Raw genomic sequence first — 10147 nt, 5'->3', positions numbered from 1 at the left:
CCAACAATTAAACACCCTCCATCTTCTATCTCGTTTTCAACAACAACCCAGTATAATCCCACTAGTAGGGTCTGGGGAGGGTAGTGTGTACGCAACCCTTACCCCTACCTTGGGGTAGAGAGGCTGTTTCCTATAGACCCTCGGCTCCCTCCCTCCAAGAACTCTCCACCTTGCTCTTGGGGTGACTCGAACTCACTAACCTCTTGGTTGGAAGTGGAGGGTGCTCACCACTAGAGCAACACATCCTTGTCGATCTTCTATCTTGTTTTCAGACCAACTTTTTTCGACAGCAATGACAATAACATTACTCCACAAACCTACATACTCAAATAAGAGAAGCACAAAGCCCTGACGAATGTGCCAATTAGCTAATAAACAAATGTGATTGAACATATTCTTACACTAAAACCACTAGGAATCTAAAGGGTGTCTTCCTATATACTCAAAAGACACAACTTTTTAGGTAGAATTGAAGTTTATTTATTTTTCCTTGAAAGCAAGATTCATATGTTTTCTTCCTGAAACATCTTCAGATATACATCCCTAAATCTCCAAATAATCAGCTTAAATGAGCTAAAATAGAAAATACAAATGAAAAGCTTAGACAACAGTCACAAAGACAAAATGAGCTCAGGAACATTTAGGTTGACAAAATCATCCTGTTTATTTTACAAGATCAAAACTTTATCCCAAACAAATCTTGAAACAAGAGAAATAATTACATAAAAACATGTAAAATTCAAGAAATACCTCATTAATCAAGTCAGCAGAGCTCCAAAAAATCAAGACTCTATCTTTTCTTTTTCAAACTGTTTTAAGATTTTGATAAGAAAAGCAGAACCCCAAATGAGATCTCATAGTCATAACAAAAAAGAAAGCATCTTTGAGTTCAGTGAAGAAAGAATCAATTAAAAAAAATTACTGGGGTATTTATATTCTCATGTGAAAAAACAAGAAAGAATGTTAAAAAAGAAAACCCCACAAATCATAATCAAAATAGGTATAAGAACCTAATTTTTTTTGGTTTCCCACCCGGTGTCCGATACCCGCATTGGAACCCGACTATATCAGCGCTCCCTACCAAGAATTTTTCCATACCCATACTCAAACTCGAAACCTCTAGTTAAGGGAGGAGCAGAGCCCTGCACCACATCCTTTGGTGGTATAAGAACCTAATTTTAATTCCAAGTGAGTAGTAGTAATAGTAGTGTACTCTGTTTTTCCACATTCACTGCTCTATCTGCCTTTTGTTTTTTCCTTTATTGTTTTTAATTATTACTAGTACTACTATTATTTTTCCTTTTTTCTTTCCCTTTTTCTGATTTATTTAGATTTATTTTACAAATTTCAATAAAATGCAGTTCCAACATATTCCAATCTAAATTTGTTGGCTCGAGATGCTATTTATAAAGGAAAAAATGACACTGTATGACCGCTCTTAAAATAATAGCGAAAAAAAATATATTTTATATACATTATATGTTATGCACAAAAAAATATAGTATATAACTTTTATAGATTATTACGGCTACCAGATATAATAGTTTCGCTCTAGGCTAAAAGCGATCTTTGCCCTTTATAATGTCCCGTTTGGTTAGAAATATTTTTGAGGCACTTTTCTTAAGAAAAAAATTGAGGAAAAAAAGTTGCTTAAAATAACAATAACCTATACCTTTTTCCTTGCATAAACTTTTCCGAATATTTTCTCAATTTTTTTTCCCAAAACTCTCTTCAAATGAGGCCTAGAAATGTTGTACATCAATATATTAATTACTAATAGTGACTATTGACCATGACTTGGTACAAGTAATCAAATTTTTGAAGGGGTAAGAAAATGGAGTTTTATTGGATAGTATGCAATAATTTTTTTTTTGTTGGTAACAGGGTAAACCCGTCATTGCTACAACATCTGCTATAGCCTCTGCCACAACCTCTGCCCTTCGGGTGAGCACTTTGTGCGCATTGGGTAAACCTCCCCCGTGTAATAGCTTGCAAACCATACAGGGGATGTAAACCGCACTAGGCAAGTCCTGTGCGAAAGATTCAACCTATAAGGCATTAAAGGGGGGATTCGTTCTCAGGTCATTCGTATCCCTCCAAACCAACTGGGCAACCCCGAAGAATTAGTATGCAATAATTTATGAGGAATTAAATGGAAGTAAAAGATGAAACTTGAATAAATAAATAAAAAAACCAATTCCATTGAATGGGATGAGTAAGTGCAATAGTCAATTATTAGCAGGGTATGGTGTCACCTTCTCGTTTTACTATTTTAATATATATACACCTACCGCAAAAGAGTGTATGAAATATTAGAAAAGTGTTGTAAAATATATATTTTGATTATTTATTATTTTTAAAATAAAATTTTACTCGCATCGAGTGTTTATATCAAATTAATAAATGTAATTTATATATGATTAAGCGATATGCATTTTTATTTTGAATCGTTGATTCTTGCAATTAATTATTTAGTTATGCATGAATATTCGGTGCGAATAAGTATTTATCAAGAGTTGGAGTCAGGATATCAACTCTATGGGTTCTTGATTATGAACAACGACATCAAGTGTTATTGACTGAATCCTAAATTTAATATATATATATATATAATATATATATATAATAAATGAAAATACATCGTTTAAGTAAAAACAACTGCGTTTGGACGAACCCATAGTGCGACTTCTGCCCCGACCCGCTTATTATGTTTTAAAGCATATTTCTACACATAAACTTAGAGAGGAAATGAATTAAAATAACATTTAACCAAAAAAAATAAATTAAAATAACAAATATACATCAGGGCATGTTGTCACCTTCTCGTTTTACTGTTTTATATCAATGCGCCAACCAAACAATCGTTTTTTAAAAATCCAACCTCTTGTTTTTTCTGGGTTTTGGGTTTATCTTATCAAATTTGTTTCGGCAAAGGTTCAAATACACTCCTGTACTTTCGAAAATGGTCTAAGAATATCCCTCGTTATACTATTGGATTATCTATACCTCTGTTGTTATACTTTGGAACAAAAATACTCCTATTTTGGATGGAGTCCCACGTGACAACACCAGATTAAAACGACCCTTTTTTTTTTTACTCGACCCGTTTTATATAAAACCCACCACCCGACCCAATTTTTACCCAAGGTAAAAAAAATCCTCAATCTAGGTCCTAATTTTTAAATTTAAAAATATTTTTATTTATACTTCTCGTTTATTTTTAATGATAAGTTTGTATAATACACAAAAATTTTAATCTAAAGATTTCAAATGTCAAAAGTTTACAAGTGTTATGGTATTTTTAACCTTAAGTTTTAAAATATTATTTTTCTAAAGTCGATGTCGAATCAAACTTTACCAAGTAAATCGAAATAACCGTTGATTAATGAATTAAAAAAAAAGTGAGAAATTAGAATTTAGTCGTAAAACGAAAAAACACTAAGATCATTTTGTTTATATACTTAACTCTCAATAAGCAAATATTAAAGAAATTTTTTACCTTGGGTGAAAATTGGGTCGGGTGGTAGATTTTTTAAAAACGGGTCGGGTAAAAAAAAGAAATGGATCGTTTTAATCTAGTGCCGTCACATGGCACTCCATCCAAAATAGGGGTATTTTTGTTTCAGAGTATGACAGAAAGGTATAGATAATCCAATAGCATAACGAGGGGTATTCTTAGAATTTTTGAAGTACTTGAGTATATTTGACCCTTTGCCCAATTTGTTTAGGTGGCGAGTGATTGGGACCCTTAACCAATAAAGACCGGTAGGGAGCCCATTTAATCACAAATGAGGAATACAACACGTGGCAGGAACATGACACTGAGGATGTTTTTTTTTTTTTTTTTGATTTCTCACCCGGTATCCGGTACCCATATTGGGGACCGACTAATCCGGATTCGCGCCGGAAAGTTTCACATTGGGAGGTAAAGCGCTCCCTAACAAAGACGACTCCATACTTAGGGGCTCGAACTCGAGATCTTTGGTTAAAGATGATATCACTCTACCACAACCCTTGTTGGTGACACTGAGGATACTAAATGCACGGCACTAGAAATTAATGAAACAATATTTCCACCCTTTTGTTTACAAATGGGATTTAATTCTTGATTTCTTCATTTAAAGATGGCCAAATTTATGTAACACCTTTGCAGACAAGGCCACTATGAGAATTATGCTCGCAATTTTCAATTTATATGAACAGCTTGACTGAGTACGATGTATAAGAAAATATATATTTTTTAAAATTATTATTAAACATACCACAAGATTGCTATGATTATAAAGACATATCATTGAGATAAAATAAAATCTGAAGCTAAATTATTTTCAAATTAGAATCTGTTAATTTTCAAAATAAATTAATAAAAAAATAATATCACATAATATTAAACAAATAAAATAATAAGAACTGCTCTGCGAGTAATAAGCAGTTAAATGAGATGAGGTGTCTCCTCTCTTTCAATCAATTGTCAATAAATTCCCAAGTCTTTGTGGAGACATCCTCGAACTAATATAATACGAATTTTTATAAATGCAAATGCAATAATTGTAAATAAATATTTTGGGATTATTAATTTACCATTATTATTGATAATCATCCGTATTTGGCATTTATACTATCTACAATGTTTGTCAATGTATACAAATTAAAACTCTATTTTTGAAAAGTTACCCCTCCCTAATATAACCTAGCCCACATCAATCCAATATATTTATATTGTATTAGTGGAAAAAGAAACACAAAATAATAAGACGAACACGTAAAAGAAATTACTACGTAAATTTTTAAAGTAATTTATTTCTTTTATGAGTTGTAAATTAATTTAAAGGTTAAATTTTTAATCATAATATATGATATCACCGGACAAAGATGCTAAAAGCTTTTGTGATAAATCCCTATAGGAATGATTTTCATTAAACATTTTTACTGCAACATACTCTAAACTCAGTCTAAGCAATTTGAAGAAATCTCATAAGCAAAAATATTTGAAGAAATCAGGAAAAAAAAAGCAAAAGTGGCAATGGCAACGAGTTCAATCCGACGTGGCAATCAAATAAAGAAAAAGGCAAACGTGGCTCATTATTATTGGATGATGACACCAAAGGTACTCCGATGACGTGGACCGTCGTTCCCATTAAAAACAAATACTTCTCCGCCGTAGCTCCTTCGATTCTCCGGCACCGGGAAAAATTCACACGAAAAAGGAGAGAACGCAAATGGCGATTAAGCCATGATGAGATCGATTTTTATTGTTGCTATTGCTTTCTTATCTGTTTTACCAGCTACTCTCTGTATCGAAGATAAATGTGCTGCTTGTACTGCCATTGGTGTAAGTATTTGTTTGACCAAAAAGTATAGATCTTTGATTAAACTAATTTATGTAATGAAGGGCTAAATCTAGTTAATGATAATGACTTCATATCTATGATCGGTTAATATGAGTGACGTAGTTTGACGTTGAGAATAGGTTAAATGCAGTATGTATTTAATGTTTCAAGATCATCAATGAAGAGAGAATGTCAATAATAAATAGCAATAAATGGCATGAAAGTAAATAGGAAGAATAGTTTACCCAATATTGAATGAGGTGGATGATTACTCCTCATGACAATGATGGATGGAAGACAAATACTAAAATGTAGGGATCCTTCTCGGATCTAATGGAAAAGGTGTGGAATAATAGACAATCGAATCTCTTTAGAAAAGTAATGTTTGTATTCTATCTATAGAGAAAGTTTGTTTTTCATAGAATGTTCTTATCAGAGAATATTACATGCCTTTCACCTTATCTCTCTTTCTATTTATATGGACATACCCCAAATCAACCCTAAAAGTACATGTGCAGAGAATATTCTTCTCAAGATCCTATTGCAAAACTAGCCGTTGCTGCTACTCTAGATGCTTGACCTCGACCGCTACCGGCTGCTCGGCTATGAGCCCACTATTTAGGTTTCGACCTTGGCCATATTACTTTTCGTAACACCACTTCATGTTAAATCTCTTAAAGTCAAATTTAGACCCATACAATTAGTCCCTCCGCTTATTGAGGCCGACTCTAGACGACCTCGATGAGCGGACTCTATTAGTCGTGGTCGAGATATTTAGGCGGGCAGTTCGAACATCATCGTTCCGGACGGGGTGGCTACGTGGCGCTTTGTGAGCCATAACATATGGTTACATCAATTCAGAGTGACGTCAAGACATCATGCGTCATTATTACGTATTTTCCCGATGCGTCTCATCATTTCCCGTGCCTCTACCATTTCGATATCTATGTTGGGCATTGACAGTTTGTTTTCTCGATACTAATGCCCTGATTGTTATAAATAGAGAGGTGAAACCCTTAGCCTCACTCTTTGCTCTCCCTAACATTGAGCATTGTATTTTTTTCCTTCTTCATTCTGTGTTCTGCTTCTGTTACTTTCTCTCGTGTCTCTGTTTTTGCTGATTTCGATGACTTCTGCTACTTATGGTTCTTTTGTGCTTATATCATCTTTATACATACACTAACAAAGATGGTTAATACATCTTCTGGTTCTGGGGGAGTATCTGACCCCACACCTTTGGCAGTGCGTGTGCCCCCCATGACGATGGGGCAGCCATTGTTGCAGAGGATGACAGCTTCCCTACGATGGAGGAAATAATCCCTCGTAGGGAGAAAACTAGGTCCGATTTCTCGAAGTTACATGAGGATGACCCCGAAGTCTCGGAGTCGTCGATGAAAGAGGCGGCTCTTACCGAGTTTAGGACTAGATTCAAAATTCCCGCCCACATAGACCTAATCCCTGCAGGGGCACGATATGGTGCAAATACACCGTCCTGGGTACTTCGCCTTCTATGCCTACCCCTTCTACGTGGGTTATTATTTCCCTATTCTCCCCATGGCCAAAAAGTTCTGCGGCTATTACCGAGTGTGCCCGGCCCAACTTTCCCATTATATTTACAAGCTCATTCGCATAATCTCGATGTTCGCGGAGTTGGCCGGGGTCGAGGTAACCCTCCGTCACTTGATGCATCTCTTCGCTCCCAGTTTTCATAGGGGGACGATGTTATATCTTCGCCACCGAGGCATCAAATGTCTAGTGGTAAAAATGGACGACAAGGCCAACCGTCAGTTCTAGCTCAATTACTTCAACGTCAAGACTGGGGACATAGTGATTAATGCAAGTGGGTTCCCTGAGCTTTGGAACTACGCCCGTAAGCATCCTTCCCCTTTCCTTTTATTGTACCTTGTGTTGGTTGACTTTGGTTATGTTGACTGCCTTTTCTTCATGCAGTTGAGGTCGAGCTCCCTCCTCTGGTCGAAGATATTCACAATTGGTTAGCCGGATCCTTCCTCATACGGTGGGGATTCGCGAGTGGTCGGCCTTCCGCGCTAAGTTCGGGCCCAAGCTTCCCGATGAGTGTGCTTGTTTTCGGTCTTCGTTGTTGTCTTTCTGATTGGTCGCTTTTCATTGTTACGGGGATTGACCTCAACCTTCTTCTCTTTCTTTTGTTATTAGCATGGGGAGGTTCGAGGAAGTCGAAAGCTCCTACTCTTACGTTTCGCCAAGCGACCGCTACAACGGGATCCGCCCTAGTTGTGATTATGACCAGGCCTGCCCGGTCGTCTTCCTCCGTTCGGCCTCCGACCTCAGCTAAACCAACTCGATCGGCGGCGGCCTCAATATTGGAAACCTCGACTTTTCCTGTGCTGCATTTGGCAGATGAGTCATCACAGAGCGAGGAGCGCTTGCTTCCTCGTAAGAAGAGATCGGTGGATGTTAGTGACAGAACCATCCGAGCAGTGGATTCTTCGAGGGATGATCATGACCCGACCGCTGCTATGTATGAGAGCGACATTGGTCCGCCGTCTGAAGTCTCGCTGTCAGCGAGAATCGTGGAAGGTATGATTTTGCCCGAGGCAACCGTACCGAGAGATGAGCCGTCGACTATGAAGTCGACGTTCCCACCATGTCTACCCTTGAGAGAGGCGAAGGGGTTACTGAGGGCGGTTATGAGACGGGGTCCGACCTCGATCCTGACGAGGTTCAGATGCTGAGCGAGGGGTTTACTCGTGTTGAAGTCAAGTTGGATGGTTCTTCGAGGACCATCGTGGTTCCTATGGAGCGGGACCTACTAGTGAATACAAAGGACGTGGTCCCCTCCTTAGGTCCCCTTTGCTCCGACGTGTAGGGCAGGACCCTCGAGACGTTGAATGATGCCGCCCTATCGTCGGCCATAGCCGGCCTCGCCCTTAGGGTAAGTTTCCGCCCTCTCTAATTTTCGTGCCTTGCACTCTACTCTTTGATTTTGACTGATTTCTTTCTTTTCCTTTTTCTTTTTAGACCATCATTTTGGAGATTGGGAGCGCCCGCCGAGCGGAGAGGCGAAAAAACATTTTTGAGAAGATGGAGAAGAAGTACCATGAGTACCGCAATAAGCACTGCGAGATCTGCAGGTGGTTTGGCGAGAGCGGCAACTTCCAAGACATCAGGGACGAGCTGAAGCAGAAGGATGACAAGTTAATGAGGGTCATCGGCAAGTGCAACGCCCTTGAAGGGGCGTTGAGAGACAAGGAAGAGGAGCTTGAGGTGAGCCGGGGAGTCAAAGCCCAATGTGTGGACCTTCAGGCCTAGGTGATATCTCTACAGGCCGAGCTTGAGAACTGTTTGGTCAGGGCTAATGCCCTAAGTGGTGAGGTCACCGAGAACGCGTCAGATTTGGAGAAGGCTGAGTTGGCTCGGTCTGCGGCTTCAACAAAGGTGGAGGCTTTTGAGGCCATGATTCGTGTTCTCCGATCTGAGCGGGCAAACAATTTAGAGACGGCCAAACTCAGAGAGGAGCGACTCGAAGAGTGGATAGGGGGTTAGAAAAAGAAGTTTCGAGCTTTGGTGACCAAATCATCGTTCTCGAAACCGAGATGGCGCAATTGTTGGCTCAGACATCCTCCTCTTACAAATCTCCTTATTCTGATATGCCGTGGGATATATATGGGAAGTGGATCCACATCGAGGCTCAGCTGGATATATTCATAGATTTGATGACGGTGGGAAAAGTTCTTGAAACCAATTTTGAGTATGCTCGTGCGAAGGCGCGTGCAGCTCGGATCGCCTGCGGCTATGATCCTGCTACCCGGGGGCCGATGATGGCGAGGAGGACTTGGATGGGATTGAGCAAGACGCCTGGTACGAGGATGAGTATCCCGATGGTGATGGCGGAGATGGCGTTGTTGGGTTAGGTGGCGAGTAATTATTCTTCTGTTTGTAATTTTTTTTGTACGCTTTTGCGGGCGTCTGTACTAGCCCTTGTAAATGTTTGAAGTATGAAATGTTATTTTTGCAGTTCATACCTGATCTACCTTTTGCTCGGGCTTGTATTCTTCTTTGCTTTGTTCTGCTGTTTGATCGCCTTAATTATAATAATTTCGGTTTTGGCCATGGCTGGGGCCGGTAGATATTAATTTGAACAAGGTCGAATATCAGTTAATTCGAATAAGGTCGAATATGTTAATTCGAGCGAGATTGAATGTGAGTTAATTCGAGCGAGGTCGGATGTGACTTTAGTTAATTCGAACGAGGTCAAATATGTTACTTCAAACGAGGTTGAATGTGAGCTAATTCGAGCGAGGTCGAATGTCACTTTAGTTAATTCGAACGAGGTCGAATATGTTAATTCGAGCGAGGTCGAATGTAATTTATTTCGAGCGAGGTTCGAATGTTATCTAATTCGAGCGAGGTCGAATGTAAGTTAATTCGAGCGAGGTCGAATGTTACATAATTCGAACAAGGTCGAATGTAATTTAATTCGAATGAGGTCGAATGTAAGTTAGTTCGAGCAAGGTCGAATGTGAGTTAATTCGAACGAGGTCGAATGTAAGTTGATTCGACTGAGGTCCAATGTAAGTTAATTCGAATGAGGTCGAATGTAAGTTAATTCGAACGAGGTCGAATGTTATTTAATTCGAACGAGGTCGAATGTAAGTTAACTCGAGCGAGGTCAAATGTAACTTTTGCTTAATCGATGCAGCGTTGCTTTGGCGAACACATGGGTGAAATTCGTGCACTTGTGCTTTGCTTATATATATTGGAGAAATTTACATGTTTTCTGGACTGGCATTCCAGTCCCAATCTTAGTGTCGGCTGGCGTTCCAGTCCCAGTCTAT

This window comes from Nicotiana attenuata, unplaced genomic scaffold (genome assembly GCF_001879085.1).
Source record: "Nicotiana attenuata strain UT unplaced genomic scaffold, NIATTr2, whole genome shotgun sequence".
Taxonomy (NCBI): domain Eukaryota; kingdom Viridiplantae; phylum Streptophyta; class Magnoliopsida; order Solanales; family Solanaceae; genus Nicotiana; species Nicotiana attenuata.
Note: the sequence above shows the minus strand (reverse complement) of the source record.